Source organism: Protopterus annectens, chromosome 5.part0, assembly GCF_019279795.1.
Source record: "Protopterus annectens isolate FY-2018-M chromosome 5.part0, PAN1.0, whole genome shotgun sequence".
Lineage (NCBI taxonomy): Eukaryota > Metazoa > Chordata > Ceratodontiformes > Protopteridae > Protopterus > Protopterus annectens.
The window spans coordinates 246,943,367-246,960,379 of NC_056735.1; positions in this window are offsets into that span (position 1 = coordinate 246,943,367).

Consider the following 17,013-nt stretch of genomic DNA (forward strand, 5'->3'; position numbering starts at 1 on the left):
GTAAGGCTGAGATTAAACAGCTGCCTTATGTGCGGGGTTAATTCCTCATTTAGCTCGTGTAGCACACAGCTGGGGACACCATCCGGTCCCATTGATGCTGTGTTTTTAGCTTTAGAGAGAGCAGCTTTCACCTGCGCATTTGAGATGTCCGGGAGGCTACACTCGGATGGGATAGTTATCTCTCCTTTAGGGGGGGAGATAATATTCATAATATTGAAGGACCATAGGAACTGCAAAGCAAGTTTGTCAAAAAAAAAACATGTGCTCCTTTTTAAGATACCACCTTCAAGGTAACTTCTCTGCTTCCAGGAAGGCAAAATATATAGACCAGAAATTACCACCTTCAAGGTATCTTATCTGCTTCCAGGAAGGCAAAATATATAGACAAGAAATTAAACTGTGAATACCCATCAAATTATCAAGGTTTGTTTGGCTTGCAAGAAGCAAGGGTGTCACTCTGCCTGACATTTAGGGACACTTTGTTCTAGTGATGGGGCAACTGTTGGATAATGAATCTCTCCCCAGTATTTTTTATTTAAATGTTGGCAGAGGTTTATTTCCTTTTCTCAGGTAATTGTGAACCCATTTATCCTGTGAAGATACAAAAGATCTATTCGAGTAGGATTTTTGATGGATCAAAATGCTAGTCACAGATCTTTATGCAGGAGACTGTAAGAGGCAGAGTATAGGGATAGTGGTCTATCTAAATCTACCTTGAATGTTCATGTCTTTTGGGCCAACAATCTCTTTTCATTAGGAATATTTGAGGCCTTTCTAGCTGCCCGATATGTTTGACTTCATGCATGTTTACAGGGTCATTATACTCAATAATGGTAACCACAAAATCACCTCACCTCCACAACACAACTCGAAATAAAGTGTAACAAGCCCGCTAGCTACACACAATGAAGGGTATCCTCCGTGGTACACCACATAAACTCCACTTCCAACTTCTCAATTGTAAAAATGCCTGGAATAGTAAGCGCGCTCAATCCTGTTTGTTTGCTGTGTAGTTTTATTAAAATTCTTTTTGTGGATTCGTGGTCCGACCTATTCTATTCCAGGCATTTTTACAATTGAGAAGTTGGAAGTGGAGTTTATGTGGTGTACCACGGAGGATACCCTTCATTGTGTGTAGCTAGCGGGCTTGTTATACTCAATAATGGATCTAATTAGGGAAGCCTATAGTGGGTCAATAACATCTTTGGATCTAGAAGAGACACGGTTACATATCATTTGTGCTGTATAGAAAGATTTCCTAATCATTGTTATGACAGAATTGTAAAAGGTGAGGAAATTGTCTACACAGATGCCAAGATCCCTAGCTACTGTGAGTGGATACTATGCTGCAAGTTGTGGATGAGGGGTATTTCCTTTTTTTAGTTAATCTGAGCCTGTTTGCAGTACATTATTGTTTAGTTAAGGTTTAATCTTATTAAAATGGAAATAGTCTTTATTTATTATATTGTATCTGTTAGTTACTGTTTAAGTCCACTGGACACAACTGCCCCTTTTCATGTGTGAGCCAGTAGCATTGTCTGGTTAAGTGTATTGCCTAAAGTCATGCAGTCAGCCAAGGAAGGAATCAAGCCATGTACTCTTGACAGAGGAAGCAGAGCTTTAGTCCTCTGTACTGACACATACACACAACTTGCAATGTCAGTAAATTGGGTTAATTAAAGGTTATGGTATGTGGTTTGGGGAGCAGAAAAGTATATAACAAAATGGGGGAGGGGCAGCACTGAGCCTTGTGGCACTTCAGTGGTTAATTTTTTTACTTGAAGATGTGACACTTGCCATGTTAATTGTGTGTGGGTACTATCTTTCAGCCAGTTTGCAATCCATCTGACCATTTAAAGATCTACCTTTAAATCTTTCAGTTTGTTTATAATGTTAGTGTGTGATACAGTGGTAAAGGCCTTAACCTGGTCCAGCTGTGCTGTTTTTACTGAGTGAACATTGTCTACCACCTCTGTAACAGTCTCAAAAAATGTTTTTCAAGTTAATTAAACATGATCTGCCCTTGACAAAACCAAAGTGTTTGGGTCTAACTGTATGAGATTTCTAATATCATAGTTTATGAAGTCATATATGATGTGTTCCATGGTTTTCCCAAATTGATTAGTTAGGCTGAAGGACCTGCAATTCTTGGGGTCTATTTTAGGGTTCCCCATATGGATGGGCATCATTACAATAGTATTCCAAACCAACAGCTTATTCCTTATAGAAATGCTTAACTTAAACAGGTGCAGGATTGTTTCAGCAAAGGTGTGTTTGGTGCTGCTGAATAAATATCCACGTATATTGTCAGTGCCCACAGAAGTGGTGTTTTTCATTTTTGAGAGTATAGCCCAGACATGGTCCATGGTGATTTTTTTTTTTTTTTGGGGGGGGGGTCAAATGGGAGTCAGAGATTTGTGGGATTTCAGTTACTGTTCCTGGAGTAAACGTTCATAGGTTCATAGTAGATTACTAGGCTAACAGCTCAAGGGCCCTTACAAGCCTAGCCAGTTTTACACAGATTTTACTCAATTTTCTCTCTCTATGGGAAGGAGTTAAGACAAAGAATGTATGCAAGAATGTTACATACATTGTTATAATCAGAGTGGATAATATTATTGCTGATTAGTTCTTCACATTGTGATGTGCTAGTTCTCATATTCCTTTGTAGCTGTTTTTGACTTCTGGTGCTAGTTTCAGTTCATATTTGGCTTTTGACATTTTAATTGTCAGTCTTATTTCCTTGTTGATCTTTATGACAGAGTCTAATGTGCATAGACTTTTAAGGAGTTTAAATGATTTTTTTTCTCTTTCTTATTATAGAGCTTGCATGTAGTGGCGGACCATCAAGGTAGTTTATTTTTAAATGTGCCATTATACTTAATTCTATAAGGGATGTATAGATATATACACTTTTTATGTTGGAGTAGAGCTTGGGTTGAAAATTAGCAAAGGAAGCTTCACAAATAGTGGTTTCATTGCAAGTAAAATTAGATATCTCATCATGGGATTCAAGCAAGTTTGTATATTTAAAGTCAATGACTCAGAACTGTATACCAGTGTGGGGTTAGTAGTTTTAAATGAGAAGGTTACTAATCTGTTGTCTAATTTAACCAGAGATAGAGATGCTGGAGACTTTATATACTAAATGCAATGTTAATGAGGACCAGGTCTAGAATCTTTTCCCATTATGAGCTGGCCAACCACTTGTTCTAGAGTAATCACTTAGTATGTTTGAGCATACCCAATTTTAGATGTGTAGGTAAAATAACTGAAATCACGCATTTTTGTTACTTGTAGGTTACTGCTTATGGTCTACTAGAGACATGGATGTTGATCCAAACAAGACTATAACTTGATTGTTATTTTTATTGGGGAAAGTCGCAGTTCGATTAATTCTGTATTTGGATTTGTGATTTTATCTCTGTCAAATAGTGAGATGCCTCTGCAGTGCCCTTCGGGTCTGAAAGCTGTGTAAATGATGAACCTGGGTATAGTGGAAGTTCCATTGCTGCACTGAAACCAAGTCTTTTAGTTACAATATGGTTATGGATGTGTTCCACATGCAGGAGAATTTCAGGGTAAGGTATTTTGTTTTTGAGACTTGGATTCTGAAAAGAGTAACTTTAATGTTGTCAGAATTAGGTTTTACAATGCAACTTTTTATTATGTTACAATGTCCTGTAGTTGGACTTGGATTAAAAAGGCATTACCCGGGCAAGAACAGTTTTGGCCAGTAGCCAGAATCCAGGGAGTGAAAGACATACATAGTTCATCTTTTGAATCAAGTTGGCCTATCTGCCATCAAACCCCAGGAAAATACATCCTGGGCCTCCCTAGGCTGATACCAACGATTTTGTTAATTAATAAAATCAGCTATATTAAGTTTGTTTTTGGCATCATTGTGAGAGCAGGTAAGATTCCACTCATAGCCAGTGTTTTGCCTACATCCAACACACAGATAGCAAGATACAGCATACCTCAAGCAATTCCCTCAGGATAGAGTACAGAAAACCAGTCATCCATGCTCTGCCTGAACAATCATTAAGTCATATTTATATTTAACTGATCTGAGAGACTGAACAGCCCTGATCTTGTCATGGATACTGGCACCACAGACAATTAATAACTATTACTCAGTCCTTGTCTAACCTCACTAGCAAAGTGCCAGTGTGCCTGACAATGGTGTCAGCAATTACTAGAATATCTCTACTTCTATTCTCTGAGTTTGGGGTAGAGGAACCAGCTGTTGAATTTTTATTATGTAAGAGGATAGTGATGTTGAAGAAGAGTATTTATGATGAAACTTAATATGTATAAATCAAAAAAGCATTGGAAGTTATTTTTGGACAACCTCAGCAGATGCTGGTTTGGTGGGTAAATGTATATTTGTGGCTGACAATATGTAATACACAAAGACCTTTGTTATCAGTGAGAGGTTTTCCTGCATGTTTATAAGATATCTTTACCTCTCATGTATTGTACTATGTGAATCAAATGTTAGTCTATTAGCTGTGAGCATTAGCCAGTTGGTCAGTTCTTACACTGTCTTACGATGGGTCTACTTTGTTTTATTGAAGTTTCAAAACTTCAAAACCCATATGGCTGACACCATATGATTGAAGTTTTGAAACTATAAACACTTTGCATTGAGATCGCCATACAGTTCGGAACTCGGGATTTGCTGTTTTCCTTACTGTAGTGCGATGTCAAAGTTGGTATATTTAAATAGCAGGAGCTGAGGGGGTCACCACTCCCCATTTGGGGGGGTGCAGGGGGGGGGATTTTGTGAAGTCAATGTTTTTTGTATTGATTTACAATTTTTATTGTAGTTTCGAAGTTTCAAAACTTCAATCATGTGGTCTTGGCTATATGGCTTTTGAAGTTTTGAAACTTTGATAAAGCAAAGTAGACCCCTTACAATACCCAGTGCTATGCAACTGGTTACAGATGGGGAAAATCCTGATTTGACTTTCATATGAGCCGGATGATTTTCATTCTTACGAGGGTTTGGTAACACCAGTGTTATCTGACATTGAAGTGATGCACAGAATTAGAAGAATTACACTGAATAATTAATCTTATGTATGGAGCTTGTTGGGAGGTTTAAATCAATAGCAGAAGGCAGTCACAATCAATAGCTGACTGAGGGGTTACACAGAGAAACAGGAAATTACAACAGCTTATCAATAAGAAATCCTTCCCTTCCGTGGGGGGGGGGGGGATTGGATGTACTATTATTTGGGCTGCAGGAGATTTTTGATAGATTTGGGAAAGAATCAGGATTGTGTATCTCTCCATATAAATCACTGCTAATTACTGTCAGGGTAAGAGGAAAGTGGGAAGTAGGTCTTACACATTATTTAAGAGGTGATTATTTAGGGGTAAAGGTTTGTTGATTGGCACAGAAGGCAGTGGAGAGCAATAGGGTTGAGTTAGATGGGTAGATTGCAAAGATATTGGACAAATATCCATGGAAGGGATAGACTCCTTAAGGTGAAATACAGCGGAGCTGAGAATATTGGAACTGCTGCTACTGATTCTGTGTTTATTGGGACATATTGTATGCTTGTATCCTAAGCGAAAAAAAAAATGATAGCTGCTGCACAATGGATATGTGACAGACTTGTATAGAAAGGCACATGGGCCTGGCTTTGCAATGGTGGACTGAGGATGGGCAGATAAAATGAAGGTGGTACCCCACTTTACAAAAGGTATGTTACAGTAGTAAATGTGATAGAGAAAATAAGATGACACAGGATTAAGGTGTGTGGGAGGAAAGAACAAGGGGTGAAAGCAGGTGTGGACTGAAGTTGTGGAGTTGTGTATAGATAGACATCATTAGGAGGGACAGTACAGTGGAAGTAATGGAGCAGGAGATGGGTGAGTCTCAGGCATATAAACTGCAGGAATGGGAAGGGAAGAGCTTTGCATACATAGCTGATTTAAAGTGAGGGTAACGGAGGGAGTTGGGAAGGGTTATGGTTCCAAGCTGCTATTACTGGGTTCAGCATTAAGGATGAGAGATTGTTTGGAATATCGCATAGTTATCAGAAAAGTGTAGTGGTTTTAAACAAGAGAAGGAATGATGCCGAATTGAATGGAGATGATATAACTAAACAGAGGTGGCTCAGTGTAAAGAAAGGTAGACTAGGTGACATACATAGTAATTTCAGGGAAAACAAGGCAGGAGTGGAAATGCCCTTCAATACTAATGAATTTGTTTAACCAGAGGTTCAGTTTTTGACCCAAATTTGCAGATGTTTAACAGTTAAATAACCAGCCATCTCTCCTGATGTTAACCCATCATGTAATAGTTTGTTTAAATACAAGTCAGTCCTAATATAGGCCACATTTAATCATTTTAATAGAAACAAATAATTGAAAACATTATTGTATAAAAGTGACAGCATTTATACAATAATGATTGTATAAATGTGTCACTTTTATACAATAATGTTTGTATAAAAGTGACAACATTTTGCTGGAATAGTCAACTGAGTCGATAATAATAATGACCCTTCCTTCATCTCTTACGGTTTCAGGTTAAGAAGATCAAAATGTTCCTTTTTTGGCTTGTTTTAGCTGTCTTCTAGTGTCATTTTTACATAATTTTTCAGACATTTTGATATTGGACTGCAAGGGAAAGTTAGCTGTGGAATGTCTACTGTGCACATTAAAAGAACTTCTGGAACTAGATTTATGGAAAAGCAATGAAATAGTCAACTTCCTGATAGGCATTGTTAATTCAATGGTAATTTCAATTGAAGTAAGGCAAACCATTCTGAAATAGACATGAATTTAAATTGTGAGTGAGCACTGAACTGTAGTTGACTTAGTAGTTCACAAGAATCACCTGTAAGGTTATGGAGTGCATAATTGCTGAGCTGATAAACAGTGACATAGGCGATCTACAAAGCAGGGAACCAAATCAAATTGCTTATGTAAAAGGTAGGTTTTACCATACTAAACATCCACAGATGAAGCACCCTAGCAAACAATGGAGGACCAAAGATTCGGTGTCGTACGCCAAAAACCAAAGAAGTAAAATATAAACTATGCAAACCACCAGGCTGTACAACATAAATCAAAGGTTTTAATAATAAGCGATAAAACCAAGAGGGAATAAAAAGATTAGTGCTTTCAGGACTATATCCCTTCTTCAAATCATACATAACCATAAACCACCAATCATTTAGAACAACTATAAGCCAATCAAAAATGTTGCTGTGGTCTTTGCCCTCTCAAAATAGGCTTGAGCAGAATCATCCTGTTTAAACCTGGACTTCTATCGGCCCAAAGTTCTGTTATCCAGTGAATCTCACATAGCACATTGTAATTAGTCAGATCACCCCCTCTGGGGTTCTCTCTCACAACTTGTAAAACTAAAAAAGAAAAAGAATGTCCACTACTCCCATTTATATGTTGCTATAAAGCATTATGCTTTGATTTCAGTCTCAAAGCACTACAGTGTTGAAGAATCCTCATTTTCAACTGACGATTGGTTTGACCCACATAAAATTGTACACATGAATTACATTTAGCTAAATAAATCATATTTCGTGTTGGACAGTCAGCATACAATTTGGGGGAGTAATGTTTCAAAGAGACTGAATGTAAAAATTCATTATTTGTTGATATCAAGGCACAGGTTTTACAATGTCTACAGGGAAATGTCCCAACCCTGTTAGACAGGGGAATTTCTTTGCTCTTTAAATTATGATTACTACAAAGTAAGCTTTTCAAATTTCTATTCTTTCTAAAATAAAAAAAAACAGATTATCACCCTTTTCCTGTTTGATAGTATTGTCTGTTAATAAAATGTTCCCTTTAATGTGGATAATCTTACAAACCCCCCCCCCATATCACTACTATATGTCAACATCATTCTAGGTGTATTATTTTCACTGACTTGTTTAGTATTATTACTTCTGTTAGTTTGTCCTTTATCAGTGAACGACGGAGGAGCACTTGTTTCCCTGATGTTCTTACTACTGCTGATCATTTGTTTAACTTCATCAGATTTATATCCCTAGTTGTAAAGCAGGATATAAGTTGTTCAGTATCTTGATTAAATGTCACATCATCCATACATAATATAAACACTCCTACAGTCTGTCCTTTAACAATATTCTTAAAAGTATGTCTAGGATGCATGCTATCATATGCTAATAAGCAATTCTTCCAGCATTGTTTCCTGTGGACAGAGGTTTTTATATTATTACATTGATCCATAAATAGATCAACATCTAAAAAATCTATCCAAGTTATCAGAGGAATAAACAATAAATTTTAAAGAAGAACTAATTGTTTCCAAATAACTCACAAATTAGTCAAGTTCCTCAGCCATGCTAGCCCATAAAATAAAAAATCTCATCCACAAATCTACAATAAAATGTTACATCCTGCTGCCATCTATTGTTTGTACTAAAACTCACAGATTCTTCCCATTCGGCTAGAACCATATTCATATAGGAGTTTGCACATGGGGGTATCCATGGCATTGTCAGTAATGCTCATTATTACAAGTAAAAACATTATTATTCAAAATTACTTGTAGTAAAAAATTAATTTGTACAACAGCTTTATGTTTGAGAGAGGCATATTTCATAAGGAACTCATTCACAGCTCTTAAACCATAACCATAATCATTAGGAATAGCTGTGAATAAATTGTTCACATCCAAAGTAAAAAAAAAAAAAACATTTGTGGTGGTTATATATGATCTGAAGAAAGGATATAGTCTTGAAAGCGCTACTCTTTTATTCCCTCCTTGTTTTATTACTTACTATTATTATTATTATTATCATTATTATTATTATTATTATTAAAGTCTTTGATTTATGTTGTACAGCCTGGTGGTTTGCATGGTTTATATTATACCACACTAAACATGATCACTTTCTTTGAAAGGGTTACTGAATTTTTGCATACCAGGTAGGCAGTCCATACTGCTTACAGTGACCTTACCATAGGTTCATAGGTTCATAGGTAGGTACTAGGTTATCGGCCCTAGGGCCCATACAAGCCTAGCCAAAAAATGTACCCTGGCTTTCGCCACCCAAGAAAATTATTTTCCTGTGCCCCTGTCGAGCAGAGCCACAGAAGTGATCCCCGGGGTGAATTTCCCATTTCCCATCCAATCATCAAGATTTTTCTTGAAGAGTGCTAATGAGGAGCTCTGTTTGACATAGATAGCTAGTCTGTTCCAGAGTATGGGAAGTCTCTGGGACAGGAATCTATCTCTCCAGCATGTTCTGTTTATTGCGGTGACAAGGTTTAGGTCCCTAGAGCATGTAGCTTGGAGGGATTGGGATTTCTTTAAGTGGAGCATGTCCAACAGCTCTGGGTTTGATATAGCTTTGTATGTTAGGCAGAGATCGCCCCTGAGTAGGCGATATGCGATGGAGTAAAGCTGTAGTTTTTTGAGACTGTCTGCATAGGGCATCTGTTTGAGGCCAGTAATCCTCTTTGTGAGGTATTTCTGTGGTCTTTCCAGTTGTTGTAGATGTCTTGTGATGTACATACTAAAAGGGGCGTTGTACTCTATAATGGGTCTAATGAGTGATGAGTAGAGGGGAACAATGACCTCTTTTTTTTCTAGATGAGAATCCTTTTGTGATGAGATGAGCCACGTAGAAGGATTTCCTGACCACTGTGGCAATGTGATTATCAAAGGAGAGACTACTGTCCACCTGTGTCCCAAGGTCTCTTATCACATTTTCAGCATTAGGTAGACTACCAGCTATGTGGTAGTTCATGGGTATAGAGTTATTACCAAAGGGGATGACAATACACTTTTTGGCATTGAGCTTCAGGCCATGGCTTTGACACCAGGTATCTGTCTCAGTGAGGCCCTTTTGTAGTTTGTCCACATCGTTAGGAGTTTTGATTATGGCTCCTAGTTTGCAGTCATCTGCAAACTTTGTTAGCCAAAGACCTTCTGTGTTGGCCTGCACTTCAGAGAAGTAGATACCAAACAGGAGAGGACCCAGGACTGAACCCTGTGGTACTCCACTTTTCACTGGTCTGATGTCGGATTTGGAATCCGCTGCTTTCACAGTGTGGGTTCTGTCTGTGAGCCAGTTGGCAACCCATCTTGTGACATAGGGATTTATACCTAGTTTAGTGAGCTTATCTATAGTTCCAGAGTGGGGGATGGTGTTGAAAGCCTTGGCGAGATCTAGATAAGCTGTGTGAACTGTTTTACCCTCATCTATGGCTTTGGTGACTGCTTCAAAGAAGTCAATTAGGTTTAGGAGACATGATCTGCCTTTTACAAATCCAAACTGGGTAGGGTCCAGAGTGTGGAAATTACCAATGTCTTTGTTTATGAGTTCCATGATGATATGTTCCATGGCCTTGCAGACAGGGCTCGTCAGGCTAATAGGGCGGTAGTTCCCGGGGTCCATCATGGCTCCCCCTTTGTGGAGTGGGATAACTGTGTGCCATTCAGTGTGTACAAAGCCTGCGGTGAGGCTATGATTGAACATGGTACTTAGGTAGGGTGCCAGTTCATTCTGTAGTTTGTGTAGAACGCAGCCTGGGATATTGTCAGGTCCCATGGATGCTGTGTTCTTGGCTTTGGAGAGTGTGTTTTTTACCTGTGCAGCCATGATTATAGGAACTTTGCATTCTTCCGGTATAGAGATGGGCCCTCTAAGGGGTGAGAGGGGGGTAAAGTTAGCACTGAACCTATCTGCTAGGATGTTGGCAATATCAGTAGGTTCTGTATATTTAGTGCCATTGTGCTGTAACCCAGAGCAGATATGAGTGTTCCCATTTAGATTCTTGACATAGCTATAGAATGCTTTGTGGTTGTCTTTAGAGTCAGTGTCAATTTTGTTTTCATAACTTGCTTTGTAGGATTTTATGAGGGATTTCAGCTTCTTACTGAGGTTGACCAGGGAGTTCCTCTACTCATGGGATTTTACTCTTTTTGGCAACAGTTTCTTTCTTCTGTTGTAGAGTTTGTTTATGCCAGAGGACCACCAGATTGGCTTATGTTTTTGGAGGATAACATCTTGGTTCTATTAGGGATAGCATGATCCATGCACTCGTGTAAGTGCTTATAAAGTGCATTTGTGTAGAATTCAGCAGTCATACCTCTATTGTCCGTGTGCATGGGTGCCATGAAGTTTGCCACTTCTGTCTTAAGAAGTGTGAAGTTGGCTTTGGAGAAGTTTTTTACAATGGTTTCCCTAACTGGGGCTCGGGGTGGGATGTGGATGTCTAAGCTGATTAGCTTGTGGTCAGATCTGACCAACGAGGAATTGACCTCTGGTGTGGTGTTTCCCATGTTGGTAATGACCAGATCTAGGATATTGCTGCCCCTGGTGGGGGTGTGAATAAGTTGACCCAAGGCGTTGGAATTTATGAATTCTAGAAAATGTTGAGCAAAAGAGTTGGTGCATGAGTAGTTTTCCCAGTTAATGGTGGGGTAGTTGAAATCGCCCATTATTAGGGTGTTGGGTTATACCCTAATACTTTCCAGTGTATCAAGAAATGAGGAGTGTGAATCCTGGGGCATGGTGGGGGGGGTCTGTAGGAAGCTACAATTTGGATTGCGGTCTTGCCCAGAGTTAGTTGCACTTGAATAATCTCGGATGCATTATGCTGTGCAACTAGCCTGGAGATGTGGATATCCTTAATGAATATGGACACGCCTCCACCTTTAGTGCTACTTTCTGGGTTAGGTGGCCGAAAGATGTGGTATGAATTGAAGCCTGGTAATGCAGGGGTGCTCTCTGGAGCTTTGAACCAGGTCTCTGTCACTGCACAGATGTCATTGTTCTCCATTTTAAGGAGTGCCTCGAGTGAGTGCATTTTGAGGTTTAGACTTCTAGTATTGAGTAGCCTTACCCTCAGATTTTGCTTGCTTGTACCTGTTATGGTGGTGAATTTGTCATTTGAACCTTGCCTAAAAAAGGAACTATAGGAGTGGCAAGAGCCTTAGCCAGTATCCAGAATCCTAAGGGCGACAGGTGCAGGCCATCTCTGGCAAAGCATCGTGGACTGTCGATCATGTCATCCCAGGCAGACAAATACTGGATCCCCTTAGAATGACACCAGAAGCTTAGCCAATTGTTGAAGTCAATCATTTTGTCCGTGTACTGTGGTATCATTCTGGGTGATGGCAGGATGCTACTCAGGGTTAGGGTCATACCTGCCTGGGATACAAGATCGGAGAGCTCCTCCATGTCTCTTTTCATGTAGTCCAGAGAGGTATGTCTCAGGTCATTCACACCAACATGGAAAATGACAGTGTCATATCTGTACTTATTGTGGAGTGACTTGAGTGCATGCATTATGTGGCGGATCCTGGCACCTGACAGGCAGCTGACAGTAACTTTCTCATTGTTTAGTCTAATGAGTGGAACATCAGTGTGCCTGACTATGGAGTCACCTATGACTCGAGTGTTGGGTATGTTGTTATGCCTTATGGGCTGTGGTTGAGTGGCATACTGAGTTTGTGGGCTATGTGTCATTTGGGTTGTGTTGGGGGGGTGGAGTTTGCTTGCGTTTATGCTTTGGATGTCCCTGACGTTTGGGCAGGTTTTTATTGAGAACCTCCGCGAATGTAGGTGTGTGTTTTGTGTTTCTATGTGTGTGTTTTGGTGGTGTAGGTTTTGAGGGACTATGTGATGAGTGTGGTGTGGTGCAAGTGTTTACCTTCTCCTCTTGACTGTCTAATCCAGTCTTGGGTGAAGAGAGCTTTGCTTCCAGTTTGGCTATATAAGTGCATCTCTCACAGGTTGTAGTGTTGGGTGGTAGGAAGAGAGGGTTGTCTGTGTACATGAGGCAATTGCTGCATTGCCCCAAGATGCCCAGATTCATCAGGTAGACAGGAGAAATCACTGGGAGCTGACCCTTAGACATGCCTGGATAAGTGCTTATTTATTAAGTACTAAAAACTGCTTTCCACTAGACAAGTGAGGAAAGTTGAGTGTTGTAGTAATTTGCAGCTTATGTAGTGCTTACAATGAGTTCTGAACAAGTTCTGAGTTCAAACAAACAGATTTGAGTGCTGAAACTAGAAAACTGGCTAGTTATAAGAAACAAAACTAAGCTAGAAGGCTTCCCTCCAACACAGAAGGGCTTGGGGGCTCAAAAGCCTACAAACAGTCTAGACCACTTAACAGGAAAGGCAGGAAACAAGCTTCATTTTTTTGTTCTCTTTCCCAGATGCTCTCTTTGTACACAGTAGGAGTGCCTGAAATCAGAATATGATCTCACTGCACTCAGATGAGTGAGCAAATGAGAATGGCCCAGAAGGAGTATCCAAACACAAATTTACAAGAGGGGCGGGCAGTTTCAAAGCCACTAAGATTAACACCAAAACAGAAACAGGGAGGGTGGGTAGGAAAACTAACTGAAGAACAGAGTCAAAACGTCCAGTTCAGTTAATAATCATGCAACACAGTTAAATCAATTTAAATACTGTATTATTTGAAAAAAGTGCAGATAAAGGTAGTTAAATTCTCTTATATGTCCAGTTGAATACAGCCAGATCTTAGCCAGCCAAAGCTGAGGTTTGTAAGTAGAAAATATTTCAAACAGCACCACTTAAATAGGCAAGGACAGGAAATCAAGAATGTGGCTACCCCCACACCTGCAATTACTAACAAATAATAAAATTCAAGCCAGCACTAACTGAAGAACAGAGTCAAAACTTCCAGTTCAGTTAGTAATCATGCAACACAGTTAAATCAATTTAAATACTGTATTATTTGAAAAAAAAAGTGCAGATAAAGCTACTTAAATTCTCTTATACGTCCAGTTGAATACAGCTAGATCTTAGCCGGCCAAAGCTGAGGTTTTTAAGCAGAAAATATTTCAAACTGTACCACTTAAATAGGCAAGGACAGGAAATCAAGAATGTGGCTACCCCACACCTGCAATTACTAACAAATAATAAAATTCAAGCCAGCACTAACTGAAGAACAGAGTCAAAACTTCCAGTTCAGTTAGTAATCATGCAACACAGTTAAATCAATTTAAATACTGTATTATTTGAAAAAAGTGCATAAAAAAGTATTTAAATTATCTTATACATCCAGTTGACTACAGCTAGATCTTAACATAAACCCATATGTAATCTGCTGAGTAGCTAGGTGTCTCTTTAACAGAGCCTACACAGTTAACATGGGGATGCATTCATCAGCCAGAGGAGTGCCACCAGTTGGTTTCCACAGGACTTTGTCCTGGGTCCCCTGCTATTTGGCATATACTTATCTAAAGTAAAGGCATATATCAAGGGACTGTGGTTAACTAAGTTTGCAGATGTGTGTAAGTGTTGTATCTCTGTCAGATACACAGATACTCCAACAGTGCTTGGAGCAGACCAAAATGTGATTTCTCAGTCATGAGCCCAACTTAAATGCATAAAAATGTGCAGTAAAGTTACTTTTGGGGAAGACACCACCCCAGCTCTTATCACATTACTGGTACCCTTCTCAAACCAGATGCAGCTATCCTGGACTTAGCTGATCTGTAGGAATATCCCCTATAAGTCCCATGTAGTCTTGATCTGTCTGTACTGTTCCCTTAGTAGACCTATCCTTCAATAAAAATACCTTTTGGAATGTAATTTACAAAACATCTTGACCAACTTGAAAGTCCAAAATGGTTTCTGACAAAGAAAGTTTCTGGACTGCACAATTTAAGCTACTTCCAAAGACTTAACATTTTATCCCTATACTCTGTCTTATATAGGCCTGCAAGGGGTGTTCTCTGTTTAATTTTTGAATAATGAAAATTCCTGCCTTTTTCAGCCTCTTCCACCTTTGCAGAACCATTGATCCATCTAAAACTTGTGGTAAAGAAGTTAATGTCCACTGCAAGATGAACAATGTCTATTGGCATGAGTGCTTCTTAACAAAGTGTATTCCCTGCTATTGAGTAAAATCCCAGAACTTGTCAAACAAAGTAACACTACATCGACTTTCCAAGCCAGACTTGATAATATGATATATAAAGTCATGCCGGACTATATGGAAATAAATTTCTTATCCAGGTAAATGATATGCTTTCAATATCAAGGGAACTTGCGGATAAGCTTCTTGAAGGCCCTTCAGCTATAAGCTTAGTATGAACTGATGAACTTTTTATGACAATTTCCTGAGATGATTATTAATTCAAATGTTTTACAGGTGGGTAGTGTATTCTTCTCGGCATGACAGAGTTTTAGTGCTCATCTGTAATGTGATTCAGAGGCATGCATAATTAGCATGCAAACCTTGATGAATCACCTACTGTGAACATAGGCAACTGTGAGAAGATGTTCCACTGAGTAGACAAGAGCTGTATAGTTCTAAGGTCCACAACCGGTGTATGCTCATACAGAAAAACTGATTTCATTATTGAAATGAATGGGTGCAATATGGCTAATAGCCTTGTGTACCCTTAATGGAAGTTGCATATTCTTAGAATCTTTGAATCAGTGTATGACAAAATGTCCTTATTATTGAAAATGTCTGTGACATGCAGAGGCATAATTTACACAGACTGCACCCACAAATTCAACTGCTTGCTTGGTTGTGTGTCACTTCACATCTGAAGAATGAGGATTAACTAGTTGCTTGGGTGTTCAGTAAAGTTTCAAAAATATTTTTCTTTTCATTTTCAAATGTTTATAAATGCTGACCCTACTCTGTTTTATATTTAGAACTTTTATCTGCCTGCTGATTAATATTTGGTCAGAGTACCACTTTTCCTCCATTTTTTCCTTGGTTCCTATTGGCCTGATTCCAAACCACCCAAATTAGCAATCATGTATTCCTGCCAAAATGTGCAATTGTTCATTATATTTAGGTATTCAGAGATACTATTTCATCTTTTTCCATGTACCCTTGTTAACCCTCTGCATCTCCTAATATGTCAGTATATGTGAATTAATTTAGTTGTATTCCACTCCTTTTAAATACCAATGTTTTCCTCATATTCCTGAGATGTGAGTGATACCATTTGTCTCAGCTATTTCATACATATTGCATAGAAACCACTTGCATACCAAGTACTTCACAAAGATCAATTATTTTTTTCCCAAAATTTCCATTACTCCTTATTAGCTGCTGTATATATTTATATTATTTGTACCTAGAGAATGTAATGCAATTTGTAGTGCCTTGATCAAAACCAAAACAGTTGCATGGTTCTTTTACTAGATAAAAAATGTTTTTCTTCTGCAACATGAATATGCTCTTTACAGATTTGCCCTTACATGTAAATGAACTGCAGGAGTAGCATACATATTTTATGGTAGCCTATATTGCATAGCAGCTTGAGTACAATTATGCTCTTTTTCAAGTTTCTAAGGTGACATAATTGCAAACCAGCTGCAATAAAGTGCATTACTTTCCATCTGTATATTCTACCAGTAACCCTTTATACTCCAAGCTAACAAAACCTAGGGCTTCTGAATCCTGTAGCAGAACTGTTTACATTGAGAGACAGACTGAGTTCCAGTGACAAATTTCATTTAAACATTGTTAGTCATCATATTTTTTTCTAATGCTGGCTGTAATCATGTTTAGAGAACATTTTGAATGTCAGCCAAGTGCTCTTTGGTGAAAAGCTCTGTTGTTTTATTAAAATGTTTAGCTAAAAATCTGGCAAACAAGGCACACTGCATGGCACCTTGGTCAGTACCTGTTTCTCCAGTGGATGACCAATAATCTGTACCACTGCAGAAGAACTGTGATATGCATAATTATAAACCAATGCTACAAAAAACAAGAGAAAAAGACCAAAAAGCAAACTACTACACATCCACCATACAACAGGGTATAAGTTCCAAAACAGTGAGTTTATTCTGGAACTGTGATATGCAGGCAGTTCAGTTCAGCTCTCTGGCAAATGCATTAAATAATTTTCAACTATATGTACAGTTTCAGTTTTCTTCCTAGTAATAAAAGTTGTGTACAGTCATGCAGGATTACCTGAGTACCGCTGTTCTTAGTCCCATGCAAGTATCATAAGGTAAAAGTGACAATCAAGCAAATGAAGTAAAAA